This window comes from Thermobia domestica, chromosome 13 (genome assembly GCF_964235325.1).
Source record: "Thermobia domestica chromosome 13, izTheDome1.hap1.1, whole genome shotgun sequence".
NCBI lineage: Eukaryota > Metazoa > Arthropoda > Insecta > Zygentoma > Lepismatidae > Thermobia > Thermobia domestica.
In genome coordinates, this window is record NC_137466.1 from 164,510,518 (window position 1) to 164,525,144 (window position 14,627).

The window sequence follows — 14,627 nt, forward strand, 5'->3', positions numbered from 1 at the left end:
ATTAACATATTTAAAACAGCAAACAGTAAAAATTAAACATAATTTTGGTATTATATAAACCGACAATTGTAGAAACGAAGGATAACACATAATGATTAATAAGTGTTTCAGTCCTCTATACTTAGATTTTGCCATAATCCCAGTCACACAATAATAAACAAAAATATCATTTTATACTGTATATGTCTTTGAAGTAGCAATTAGCCCGGTCCCATAAATTCTTAAAATTCTTGGCCCAAGCCCGGCCCGGGCCCGATAAATTTTAAACGTTTTTGGCCCGACCCCGGCCCGATAAATTTTTTCAAAACACCCAATCTTTCTCAAAATTTAGTATTAAACTTGTACTAACCCTCAGAAACATTTTCTAAACTCTTGTTCACAACCTGACGCTTGCCTCCCGAATGGTACCATTGCCTCCTAGAACTTTGCCTGTTATCGAGAGAACAAAAACTCCATTTCCTGTAACAAAAATCTAACTTAATTGATTTTAGCATAAAGTGAAGATGGTAATATTGTTTAGCGACAAGCAAAACTTTCCCACCCCTTCTTGTCATATTTTGGGTTCAGTGAAGGTCAAGGTCAGAGCTCAATTTACAATGCTTGCAATCCTCTATAGTGAAAGTGGAGTCGCTAAGCAACACAAACTGTAAATAGCTGTTGCATTCTTTGTAACATTTTTCACGGGCACACTTCTTCAACGTTTGGCTTTATTCCAATCATCGTTTAACGAAAGTCAATAATTATTAAAGAATTGCAATTAATCGGCCCCAGCCCAGCCCGACTTGAAGAGAAATCAGTGTCGGCCCGCTCAAGCCCGGCTCATGCAGGTCTCTACTAGATGTGTGTACAAAATGTGCAAAATGTATATCATCCTCTTGTTTTCGAACTGTTTGCCGAGAAGAAGTGTTTTAAATATGTTATTCTAAATACTGTTTTCAGAGAATGAACACTTTTGGGCACGCGAAGCACACTTTATAAACGAACACTTGATATATTTCTCCCTCAACATCTGTGCTAAAATTGTTTAAATGCTGTTTTATTTTTTATAGTGTAGTAGTAGTAGTAATAGTAATGTAGCTATTGAGATATGTGTTAAACCAGATACAATATATATTCGTCGATGTTTTCACGAACTGACCAATGTGCAAAATTTGACATGTTGAGTTTAATGTAGCTGTTTATACTGGAACAACTTGTAATTTGTTCTGTTAACGTGTGAAACTTCCATTAGGTTTACTTTGAATATATATATATATATATATATATATATATATATATATATATATATATATATATATATATATATAATTCACAACGGAAAATTTACAACTTTCAACGTCGTTTTACTCGAAATCAAAACTGCAAATTGGCTTACTCGTGATGCATGGGAAATGGGTTATTCGCTATTTCGTGGAAATATTGACGGTATGTTTCTCATATTATTTAATTGTTTATGATATTGATTACGAGAAAGTAAACTATGAAAAATTATGGCTGAAAGTTTTTTTTTTGTTTCACTACAAGAGAAGAAACTTATTTTATTATATTTTTTTTTGCAAAAGTACTAATACATTTAGAGAAACATCAAAATTAACATATTTAAAACAGCAAACAGTAAAAATTAAACATAATTTTGGTATTATATAAACCGACAATTGTAGAAACGAAGGATAACACATAATGATTAATAAGTGTTTCAGTCCTCTATACTTAGATTTTTGCCATAATCCCAGTCACACAATAATAAACAAAAATATCATTTTATACTGTATATGTCTTTGAAGTAGCAATTATTAACATTCAGAAAATGTTTATATTTATTTTAGATAAAAAATTTCGTCCAGCTTGGGTGAAGATGGGAAGGAGTTTAATATGCTAATGGCATTGCCTCTTTGTATGGCTAGGCTTATCCTTTGTGTCAAAAAGTAACCACTTCTAGGATCTCCTGATTTATTAATTAATTTTGATCCTAATTCCTTTAAAAACATTCTGGCTTCTTTGCTAAAAACGCCCATTGTTTCCGTGGCAAACGCAATAAAAATGTGATCTTCTTTAAGTTTTGAATATTTAGAATGTTTCCGCATATACGCTGTCTCTGCTGCACTTCCCGCTTCTTCACTAGTTGACGTTAAGTAAGATGGGGCAAAAGTATCTACACATGTTACATCCCATACTAGACATTGACCCCTTTTCCAAGGTGTCAAAGTAATTCCATCTGGCCGCTTATTGTCATTCCGATACATTCCTGGTGGCTCTAAAATGTTAGGACAGTCTATACTGGTGAGGGTTCGTTTTATTATTTGATTTAATTCACTGTGACGTGAAATTCTCCCTCCACTTTTGGTGCAACTTAATGCGTGTAAGCCTTTCTCATCCATCCGACTTTGACACGCACATGTGAATTCAAAGCAAATACTAAGTCCTAGGCGTAAAGCTACACATATTTGAAAAATATTTGTTTCTAAAAATGTTCCGATGTTTTTAGAGGGTGTGGCTTGCAACCATGCTCCAGACTCTTTTTGACGTAGTGCTTTGAGGCGAGCTGAATCAATGTCATTTTGCGAAACTACCTCGTTTTCAGCTATCTCGTTGATTACAATTTCATCCCATTTTCTTTGCGACTCCTTTACAACCGGAACTGTGTTGTAAATGCCTCTCCATATTTCTAATGCCTCTGTCAGATGAGGAATCTTCACTTCGTCAACTGGAATATTAAGAACTTTGGAGACGAGCGACAACACCCCATAAGAAGAAGACAAGAATCCAGGGAGACTCAAATCTGAAACTTTCCCTACCCCTAAACCTCCTAAACGAATGGGTAAGCTTGCTTGTGCCCATTGAGTTTCATTTAACTTATAATTAAGTATTGATTGCAGACACTTTTTCAAAATGCCATCTAGTTGAAAAATTTTAGTTGGCCTGAACCATGTTGGAACGGTACGTAAAAAATAAGTCAATTTAGGAATACCTAAACAATTTTTATTTTATTTAATTTATTTATTTATTTTTACACATGATTCTGTGAAATATGAAACGAAGAAAAACTGTGTTCAGTAGTAGAATCAAATCATAAAGGTAAATATCGAAAAACCATTACAAATGATTACCAAGCAATATTACTAGGAAAAGGCGATCACACTATCAAAACATCCGTGACGTTTATACAAAAATATCGATAGACTATTTGCAGATAAAGCGCATTTAATAGACTATGATCTTCCTTTCTACTGAATCTTAGTTCCATTTAGAATTGTATTATTACGTTATAAATACTTGTTTTATTATTTGAGTTTTGTTGCCAAGGCTTTAACAGACTGAGGCTCCTCCGTTTGCTAATTGTCTATTTCAGCATTCTTTATTACCCGGACAGCTTAAATTTACTCTGGAGAGTAGGATTACCACCTATCCCAAGCAAAATGTAGGAATACTTCATGGAACAAATGAAGATAGAAATGTACGATAGTTTTTCCATTATAAGTCTTGCTAGTGAAGAGAAAATCATATTTATCTACTTGATAAAAGGAAAGTGTGTTGTAAGGTTTTTTCTTATTTTGAAGACTGTATAATAATCTGGAAACTAAACTCCAATAATAATAATAATAATAATAATAATAATAATAATAATAATAATAATAATAATAATAATAATAATAATAATAATAATTGTGTACAGTGTTATAAAAGTTAGTGGTAGCCCAAGCAATCAAACCAGTATACGCCACTGAACAATACCAAATTAAGACGTTGTATTTATTTTATTTTTTACTAATATTGACAATATCGATATTTTAGACAGTGCTGAACTTTCTGACTATTAAAAACTGACAAATATAATTCTGTGTTTGAAATTATATTTATAAAAAGATATTTTAAAATCAGATCAAAATCCCAAAAAAGTTAAAAACACGCTAATTTTGAATATCAATGTTCGCTATTCACAAAGCTAATTATCGTCGAAATTGATTGCAATATGCGTAAAGTGGGCCGGAATACTTACCAAAAAAAAAAAAAAATCATAATCTGACTGGACAAATCGTTTCTGTTACGATCCTGCTGGAAAATGCTCGAATTTCAATGTTAATGCTACGTAAATAACGCAGTTATTTAAGTTTCAAATGTTTCGACCAACTTGATGTTAAGTTTGCCGTGACTTACACTTAAAATTATTGACGTTCATTTGGTCAAGACAGTGTTAAAATGTCAAAATTTCATAACTTCAATATGCAACTCGTTCTTGTTGAAAACTACTTTAATCTCAACGTTACTGCTAACTACATAACGCCTATATATATATATATATATATATATATATATATATATATATATATATATATATATATATATATATATATATATATATTAGGGATATGACTTTTTAACTTTTTACAAAATTTTAATTTTCCTGATGTATTTAATGAACTTTTGTCTATACGTTACTTCTCTGGTGTTATTTTCGTTCGGGGTTGGAAAAACGTCCCGCACCTAATCTATTTTCATATGCGAGGTAAGTGAAAAAAACGATATATGATAAGAATTTTTGATTCGCAAAACATGATAATGAAAAGAAGTCTGGCATCTAGGAAAGTTTTAATAGACATTGGTATAATATAAATTGTGGTAACGTAATCTATTTATCGTATATTTACAATCAAAATGTACAGATCTTTGTCTGCACATCAACCCATCAGGCACGCAGAAATTCAAAGATTCCTATGTAAATAACACATTGCGTTTTGTTGTAAGTTATAAGTAAGCAACATAGATACAAGTTATTTTCCAAATTTTAATTTATACTATGCACATTAAACACTTTTGCAAATCATTTTTATTGGTGTTACGAGTCTAGTAGGTTGATTTGCCGGTGATAAAACTTTAGTATTAATTGCTTTTATATGTATTAGCAAAAGTGCGTCCCTCAATTGTCTTTATAATTGCGATCTCTTTTCTAGATTAAATCTAGAAATATTTCTAGATTAAAAAGTGTCATTCAAAACCAAAAGATCAAAATAAGCAGTTGAATCAGTTGGAAAAAAGGGAACACAGAATTTAGCGACGTGTAGAAAACGCCGTCCCAGCATACCAGAAATGAAAACGAACGTGAGTGAAATGTGTAAAATGCCTACAAACAGAGACATAGTTGGTAGATATTTGGGTTTGTACGATTAACTGAAAGGGCAGTCGGATAGAATAAAGATAATCTCTTAAGAACTGTATAGACTTTGGGAAAAGCTGAAATTTTCTGTTGCTTACTATGCAGCAAATTTCAGCAAAAGTTGCCAAACTGATACAGTTGTTCTTAAAATATAGAAAAAGGAGGTATGAGGTGCTTGAAAAATCTCTCGCTAGTGTCTTCGATATTACAAAAGAAAAAGGAAACTGGCTTTGCAGTGAAAACAAAAAAATGTATAGAAAACAACTTAAATCTGGTGGCCGAGTCGGATACACAACAGAGAAAGTTGCCTCTATATCAATGATCCATCCTTCAAAAAGGCGAAGTAGCTCAATTGGTCCGTGTACAAGCCAAGTGCAACATGTGAGTATCAGTGATACTCAAGAACGTAAGGTCAGCAGTGACTGAATTTTCAGAAGAGCCTCCCCCTATCAAACGTAAGTATCAAGCAACAAAATCTGCAGCCAAACTGATGTCGAAACTGTATCTGTCTACAAGATAAGCAGCGAAAGTTCTTCAGAACTTGGCTGAGGAATAAATAAATGTACCCACATCTTCACAATCGGGGATTTTGCGTCAAGTGATCAAGGAAGCTGAAACAATGAAGAACCGGCTTAAAGAAGTTTTCGGTGAACAGGAATTCTGCTTGCATTTTGTTGGGACCAGAATAGGAAGAAAAGATTATCAAGGGCAGAATTGTGAAAGAAGTCTTCGCCTTGGAGTTTTGGTTTATGAAAGCAGATCCGCCGAGAACATCTATATCTTACTGCAAGCCTTGTTGGATGAGTATAATGCATGGAGGAATATTGAAATGATCATTTCTGACACCACAGCATTGAATATAGGGCACAAAAGTGGTGGTTTTGTTAGACTCCAGAAACATTTTAAACAAATGGGTTTCGATGAGCCTCAGTTTATAGGATGTCAGCACCATATTCTTGAGCTGGTTCTGCGACACTCGATGGATTCAGTATTCCCAATAAAATCACGGTCATCCAGCTTATCAATTCATTGAAGATGTTTTGGCTGGGTATGAGGACTTACAAGGAAACTATTCTGGCACAGGAAAGGTACCGCCAAGTGAAAACCCAGAATGAAGATATGATTTTCGATTTCTATTTGAACTTCGTGAAGGATATGATTTCTACCGGAAGGAGAACAAGTGGCCTCAGTTGAACTAGCAGAAGCTACCTTCCTCAACAATGATAGATGGAAGTCACGTGCAATCAATGCATGGTTGCCTTTTTTCTCCTTCCACAATGGAAAGATCAGCTACAACGTACTTGCGACTTTATCGCAACTACATGGGCAAAGGTATGGTTTTCAATTCAGCACTATACAGAGGACATATACAATGAATTGCATGCTGCTATCTCCGACCTAAAGTGTCCTAAAGCTTTAAAGTGTTTTTCTGCTCACTGGGTAAAAGAATGTTCTATGCTATATGTGAATCGCTCAAATATGGTGTCCGAGCGAGCTGTGAAATTGATGCAAGAGCATCACAACACTTGCAAAAGTGACAAATATCTCAACAGCAAGTTCATTAACAGTAATTCACAAATTTAAAACCATTTTTCTAATGTACTGTATAGAATATTCAGTGCCAAATGCAGACTGTGTAAGTAGGCGAATTTTCTTTTAATGCTAAAACAGCATCAATGTAGGTGCGGGAGCTTTTCTCACAATTAAACAAAATCAAAGACATTTTCGAGGTTTGCAGCCAAATGTTCATTGTTTGCCACCCCAGGCTTTTCAATTTGAAAAAAGTCATATACCTAATATACAGGGTGGTCGTGCATGAATGTCGGAAAATTCGTGAGATGAATCTACAGGTAAAAACAAGCAAAAAATGTCATATGAACATTGGGTGAATGCGGCTTCGTTTGGACGCTAGAGGCGTCTGAAATGTCACCTTCCGAGTCGGCAATTTGCAATATCTCAAGAACGGAGAGAAATACGAATGTCGGGTCAAAACATATCAAAGGAAACCCCATCCGAAAAATCCAATTATGCATAAGTGGTGGCGAAACAGTGGCGGCGCTAGAGGGAGGCACAAAGAAAGTGAATGAAACATGGAGAAAAGTGAACAATTTATACTGAAAAATTGTAGGAGGGGATGTTACTTGGAATACGCAACAACAAATGTCAATGAACAAAGGCAACAACGGCTAGTCTGTAGGGACTTTATGGGAGGCGGATTGTAGGAATACAGTATCTTTGTAATGGTGAGAAATAGGAATGTCGGGTCAAAAGATATCAAAGGAAATGCCATCCGAAGAATCCAATTATGTATAAGTGATGGCGAAACAGTGGCGGCGCCAGGGGAAGCACAAATAAAGTGGATGAAACATGGAGAAAAGTTGAAATTGGTGAAAACACAACTATTTGAAAGCAATCAGGAAACAAGAAATACAACTCTAGGTGTACTGTATGATACATGTCCGATGACAGAGGGCGCATAGCTACAGTAGGTGGAACAAGGGGGCGTGCAGAGCGTTGCGTAGTAGAGTTAGTTATAGGAGTAGTGAAAGCGTGGGTAACGAGAGCGTTCGCATCGAAGGTGCAGAGAACAGCGCACAGTTCATTCGTACTGAATGGGGCAATGGCAGTAACAGCACAAGCGTTTTAGTGTTACACTCTACAGGCAGGGCAGTAATCCATGTGTATGTGAATGTGGTTTACTTTGTGTCGTGTGAAACAGTGTTGATGTTGACAAGCGCTATGTGTAATGCACCACAATGAATAGGGTAGTATACACTAACGCCGAAATGGCAGATATGCATTTGATGTACGGCTTAGCGGAAGGTAATGCAGAAGAAGCACGTAGGTTATATGCGTAACGCTACCAAGATCGACAAATTCCAGCACCGGGGATGTTTATTCGTATTCATCAGCGATTGCGGGACACTGGGTCATTCCTTCCCAACACAGACATTCCGAGACGACGACGCGTTTGAACACCCCCCCTGGAAGAGAGGGTACTCCGACATGTGACCCGGAACCCGAGTATTAGTACCCGACGAATAGCAAGGGAGGAACACCTTTCACATCAAGTCGTGCTAAGCATCTTGCATAGTAATAATCTCAGACCATACCACGTACAACGAACGCATGCGTTATACGATGGTGACTACGAAACCCGACGACGTTTCTGTCGTTGGTTATACCGCCGCTGCCGTGTATCACCAGCCTTTCTAACACAGGTATTGTTCTCGGATGAGGCATTATTCACACGGGATGGCATCACAAATTTCCACAATGACCATCGATGGGCACTTAACAACCCGCATGCAATTGTAGAGACGAAGCATCAACAGCGTTTCCAATTGCATGTGTGGGCTGGTATTATTAGCGACAACGTTGTGGGACCACATTTCTTACCACAGCGTTTGAACGCAATATCGTATCTCCAGTTTCTGACTCAGAACCTACCTATTCTGCTTGAAGATGTGCCACTGAGGACACGACAGTGTATGTGGTTTATGCATGATGGCGCCCCTGCCCACTCATGTCACACCATTCGTGCATATCTGAACAAAACATTTCCACGCAGGTGGATAGGTCGTGGTGGAAGACAAGCATGGCCCCCACGTTCACCCGACCTGAATCCCCTAGATTTTTTCCTGTGGGGTTACGTGAAGAGTCTCGTGTATACACGGCCCCTGCATGATGTTGAAGATCTTCTCCAGCGTGTACAGGGTTTGTATGATAAGTAATGAGACCAGGTCTGGAAACATTGTTTTATTGATCTGATCTGTACAGGGACTTAAAAGCTTTCGAAGTACTCTCCTCTTGCGTCGATGCACTTCTGCAATCGATGTTTCCACGCTGCAAACGCCCCCTGGAAGTCAGCAGCCGGCATGTCCTTTAGAAATGTGGTCACGGCTGCTTGGATGGCTGTGACGTCTGCAAAACGGGTTCCTTTCAAGCGTGGCTTCAGCTTCGGGAAGAGGAAGAAGTCGGCCGGGCTCACATCTGGGCTGTAGGGTGGTTGTGGAAGGACTTCCACCCCAATCCGGGTCAAAAAGGAGGTCACTAAGAAGGCGGTGTGGGCAGGGGCATTGTCGTGATGCAACTTCCACCGGCTAGCGATCGCCGGTCTTTTCCGCTTGACGCTCCTGTGCAGTCTCTCAAGGACTTGTTTGTAGAAGGCGGCGTTGACGGCTTGTCCTTGGGGTACAAACTCCTTGTGGACCACCCCCACATTGTCAAAAAAAACAATCAACATTGTTTTCACCTTTGACTTCGACATTCTGGCCTTCTTGGGGCGCGGGGACGCAGGAGTGTGCCACTCCGCGCTTTGACGTTTCGTTTCAGGGTCGTACTGGAACACCCACGACTCGTCACCTGTTATGACGTCATCTTCAAAGTTAGGGTCACTGTTCATGAGGTTCAACAGTTCCTGACAACAATCAACACGTCGTTGCTTTTGTTCGTCAGTCAACACTCGCGGCACCAGTTTCGCACAGATTTTTCTCATTCCCAATTGTTCCGTCACAATCTTGTGCACTGTTGTGTGGTTCATATCGAGTTCATCAGCAATCAATCTCAACGATAATCGACGGTCTGAGTTCAGGAGATCCCTCACTTTTGCCACAGTTTCGTCCGTAGTCACTGTTGTCGGGCGTCCAGCCCTCTCCAGATCCTCAACGCTTTCCCGGCCGTTCCGGAACGCACTGTGCCAACGAAACACCTGGGCTTTGGATAGGGCTTCCTCTTTGTAGGCCTCCGTGATGAGAGAAAGCGTCTGAGTAGCCGTTTTCCCCAGGCGAACGCAAAATTTGATCGCATAACGCTGTTCGATGGAACCCTCCATGTTTGTTGATTTTCCGCCGTGACAAGAATGTTCACAAGGGCTTTGTCCAAGGCTTGTCCGCGCTCCACTAAGGCTCGGAGCCAACTGACGCGCGGTGCGTTGCTTTGCTCGGACCCCCCCCTACATCCTCCATCACCGACAAACCCGCTCCAGCGACACGCGCGCCGCGGCGCGGCGAGTCTCATTACTTATCATACAGACCTTGTATGTGCTGCATTTGCCACATTACGGCAAACGCCAGCGATATTGACACCAGTCAGACAATCCTTACGCCATTGTGTAACTGTCTGTCTCGAAGAACAAGGAGAACATATTGAACAGCTGCTATAGAATGGCATTATGTTGACCATGGTAAGTACAATACCTCTTGTTTTTACAGTACACTGGGTCTCATCTTCCATGCGTGTTTTTTACGATCTGCACGTTTCATCACTAAGAGTGTTTAGCAGTTTCTTTGCAGCTCCCATGCGCCGCCACTGTTCCGCAGTACGTGTGCATAATTGGATTCTTCGGATAGGATTTCCTTTGATATCTTTTCACCCGACATTTCTATTTCTCTCCGTTAAAATGATACTGTATTTCAACATTCCATCTCTCATAGTGTCCCTACAGCGTAGCCATTGTTGCCTTTGTTCATTAACATTTGTTGCTGCATGTTCCATATAACATCCGCTCCTACAGTTTGTCAGTGTAAATTGTGCACCTTTCTCCGCATTTCATTCACTTTCTTTATGCTACCCCTGGCGCCGCCACTGTTTCGCCATCACTTATACATAATTGGATTCTTCGGATGGCATTTCCTTTCATATCTTTTGACCCGACATTCCTATTTCTCACCAGTACAAAGATACTGTATTCCTACAATCCGCCTCTCATAAAGTCCCTACAGACTAGCCGCTGTTGCCTTTGTTCATTAACATTTGTTGTTGCATATTCCAAGTAACATCCCCTCCTACAATTTTTCAGTATAAATTGTTCACTTTTCTCCATGTTTCATTCACTTTCTTTGTGGCCCCCTCTAGCGCCGCCACTGTTTCGCCACCACTTATGCATAATTGGATTCTTCGGATGGGGTTTCCTTTGATATGTTTTGACCCGACATTCGTATTTCTCTCCGTTCTTGAGATATTGCATATTGCCGACTCGGAAGGTGACATTTCAGACGCCTCTAGCGTCCAAACGAAGCCGCATTCACCCAATGTTCATATGATATTTTTTGCTAGTTTTTACCTGTAGATTCATCTCACGAATTTTCCGACATTCATGCACGACCACCCTATATATATATATATATATATATATATATATATATATATATATATATATATATATATATATATATATATATATATATGGAATATTTCGGCCAACTTGACGTACAGTTGGTCAGGACATAAGTTTAAAATTTAAAAGAATATGGTTGTCGTTCATTCTATATTTTCCCTGGAAACCGACCGAATATCAAGGTTTTTCCTGAGTAAACAACGCCATTACTCACGTTGGAAATATCCCTGTTGACGTTAATTTAGTGAATAAATCGCTAAGATGTCAAAATTTGATTTGTTTCTGCGAATCATTTCTGCTACGTTGTTATGGAACATTTCTCGTATGCTTGCTAAAACAACGCCGTTATTAAGGTTTCATACCTATATACCTAAAATTTAAAAATGGATATAGCAACTATCCCAACCAATTCTCCTAGATTTCAACGTTCCAAACTTAAAGAATGACGTTATTTAGCTAGTAGTAACGTTGAAATTTAAACAGTTTTCAGAAGGAACGTAGCAGAAACGATTCACATAATAAGATAGTGAAATTTTAAGTGTATGTACTAGGCACTTTGAGACCGAGGCATTTGAAACCTAAATAACTGCTCTATTGCTTTACAGTACTGTTGAGATTCAGTTTTCAGCAGGAACGATTCATATAGACATAGTTAAGTTATCAAAAATGACATTATATTAGCCCTACTATTTCGACTAAATTAACGTTTTGCGATATTTTCGGCGTACTGCATTATTTAGCTGGCAGTAATGTTGAACTTCAGGATGAGAGCAGCAGAAATAATTCACATGTCAGAATTTAGTAACATGTCTATCTTAGCATTTTCTTGACTAAAATAACATCAATATAGATAATATATCTGAAACCTAAATAATGGCGTTATTCAGCTAGCAGTAAGGTTGATATTCGAGCACTTTCCAGCAGGAACGTAGCAGAAACGATTCGCTTACTAAAATTATTAAATTTTGATACGTCAGTACTGTCTTAACTAAACTAACGTCAATACGGGACATTTTCAATGTTAGGGATGCGCACGAAGCGAGTCGAGACAGAATTTTCCTGACAAAATTTGAGTCAAGACACAGCTCTTCCAATAGAGAAATATACATTTTTCGAGTCAAGACATCGCTTTTACAGCACATTTTCGAGACGAGACATCCTCAAATCTTGTCTCGTGCGCATCCCTATTCAATGTGAAGTGCGTCATTATTTAGCTAAGGTTTGGTTGAGATCCTAGCAATTTTCAATAGAGATATAGCAGAAACAATTAACATAGTCACTCCATCAATTTAAAAATTTTATTGCATGCGCCGATCAGCTTGACATCAAGTTGTCAAGACATTTGAAACCTGTTGCATTTTCATTTAACATTGGGCACATAAAGAGTGTTCAGCCCAAACGACTCGGTCCGATTTAAAAAATTCCTTCACTTTAGATTGAAAATATATTTGGAAACGGTTTTTCCCTCTTATATTTTGTTATAACTCTGATAAAAACAGAATTACCCTATGACAGCGGACTTTTGAAACACTCTGTATGAGACCAGCGAAAACGGCACATTTCTAGCACTTTTAGTTTTCGAGATCTCATTATCGAAAGGATTAAAAACAAACACATAAACTTTTCTTGGAAACAAACATATAAACATAGCATTTTAATATATAGACTAGCTGAACTTGCGTTCTCTACACAGTGCATCATTCACATATGAGTATAAATCTCCTTGCCATTCCTCACATCTGTGCATGTCTCTTTACAGACACAAATGAAAGACATCTTGATAAAAATCGGCAAGGGATACCATAAAGGGGAGATTTTTTTTTCTATATCTAGCACCGCTTGCAAGATTGACCCTACTTCCGATTGGAGCTTCTAATTCATGTATTAACAGTGTTTTCTATTTTCTTGCATGCAGTAGTAATAAGCAAACACATTACATGCACAATTAATTATAGTGTCAGTGATATATGGTGTTCATTGAACATAGCACTCCAACCAATAAAGATTGACCTTAGCCTGGAGAAATGGTTATACTTCGTTTGTCATTATCATTTGGCCATGAAACAAACGCCTGACAGATATACAACCCCTGTATACAACAATGTTGTGTTGGAATGTATAACACAGAATCTCTCTCTCTCTCTTTTTTTTTTTTTTAATTTCAACACTTCCAGTCTACCCACAACAAATGTAATAATGAAACAACGGTCACGTTTTTTAAATATCGAATTAGAACTGGACAATCTACACAAAATTTGCAATTGACCAGTGAAAATTACATGTTTCTAGCATTTGTGGTTTTGAATATCTCATTGTCGAAAGGATTGGAGACAAACATAAACTTTTCTCTGGAGACAAACATATAAACCTAGCATTTTAAAACAGTGGTGCCCACCCCCCTTATGTCCATGACGCACCCCCCCGCAATTGTCTATCCATAGGTGTTCTTCCATGAAAAAAAAATCTTTTCGATTAATTTTTACACCCCTTCAAACATATTTATATAGATTTTTAACCCCCCCAAATATTTCAATGACGCAGTTTGCGTCATAGCCCCCTTTGTGGGCATCCCTGTTTTAAAAGATAGATTATTCAACAATGATATTTTGTTATCACTTACCCTTTTGCTAAAAGCACTTGAAAAGTCTCAAATACCCAACCTTCTGCTAACTACAGTTGGTTGGTAGTTTTTTTTCCTGGATCTTCAAAGGCGGACTCTATTGCACTGAAAAAAAATAAAACAATTTCTCAATTTTATTTAAAGTGGTTAGAAGCCAAGCATTACAAATATTTGTATGCTAAAATTCCTGTTAGGAGTTCGTTTAAACAAATATTTGATCAAAATATTTGTTTCTGTAGAAAAAGAAAGTTCGTTAGTTGATTCTGGTTATTGGTGTTGACTCTGTTAGAGAACTTCGTAGTGTTCATTGTTCATTGTATCTCCTGTAAAATAAATTATGACACTTTCTAAATAAACTTTCTTTCCGTGTTTGAAGAAATAATATGATTTTCCTACGAAGTAGTTGGCAAATGGTGGTTAGAATATGTGTGTTTTCCTTGTTACTTTTCTAAACGTTGACAAATAATTTATTGTTTCTTATACAGGGTAATCCAAAAGTCGGTGTATCCGTGATAATGTGAAGTGATAATTACTAAATATGATGATTACGTGTAATCAGGGCTGTAGTCGAGGGTACACGGCGGTACACACCGTATACCCTTTGCTTAATCTTAGTCATTAGAGTGTACCTTCCGCTTCAAACGTATACTTGTTAAATTTGTTTCGTTTATTTATTTAATCGAATCATAACTCCAATGATAAAGTGTCTATTTCACCTTTTTTCTCTTATATTCTTA

The 14,627-nt window shown here is 37.6% G+C and overlaps 1 protein-coding gene across 1 annotated transcript in view; it reads right to left on the reverse strand.

Annotated features, from left to right (window-relative positions):
- The window catches only part of LOC145668705 (sodium-coupled monocarboxylate transporter 1-like), a 168,564-nt gene extending 154,573 nt beyond the window's left edge, over window positions 1-13,991 (reverse strand). Inside the window, exon 1 of the mRNA XM_081736803.1 lies at window positions 13,891-13,991. The gene's annotated coding sequence lies outside the window, so the exon portion shown is untranslated. The remainder of the gene's footprint in view (window positions 1-13,890) is intronic.
- Between the last annotated feature and the right edge of the window lie 636 nt (window positions 13,992-14,627).